The sequence below is a fragment of the Sinocyclocheilus anshuiensis genome, unplaced genomic scaffold, assembly GCF_001515605.1.
Source record: "Sinocyclocheilus anshuiensis isolate Anshui unplaced genomic scaffold, SAMN03320099.WGS_v1.1 scaffold175, whole genome shotgun sequence".
NCBI lineage: Eukaryota > Metazoa > Chordata > Actinopteri > Cypriniformes > Cyprinidae > Sinocyclocheilus > Sinocyclocheilus anshuiensis.
The window spans coordinates 527,371-527,830 of NW_015548208.1; positions in this window are offsets into that span (position 1 = coordinate 527,371).

Genomic DNA, 460 nt, shown 5'->3' on the forward strand with positions numbered 1-460 from the left:
TTCAAGGTTATATATATATATATATATATATATATATACATACATATATACATACATACATACATACATACACACAGTATGTGGGTGGTCACCATTGTGTTGCTATAAAATAATACTATTATTGCAATAATATCCTGTTCTCTCATCTGTGCTGTTGGGGTGTGAGGTGTGAACGTGTGTTGTCGGGTCACAGTGATGTACAGCATCTCTGTCTGGCAGACAGCTTAATCTGCTCTGATTCCTGTTTCTGTGTGACTGACACATCTGTGTTCCAGCTGTCCACAACCGCAACTAAGGCCCTGTCCACACGAACGCAGTTATTTTTAAAACCGCAGCTTTTTCTATGCGGTTAGGCCGTTCGCCCACACGCAAACGCAGCACCAGTTCACTGAAGCCGAACATTTTTGAAAACGCCTGCCAGGGTGAAGATTTTCAAAAACTCCGGTTGCAGTGTTATCGT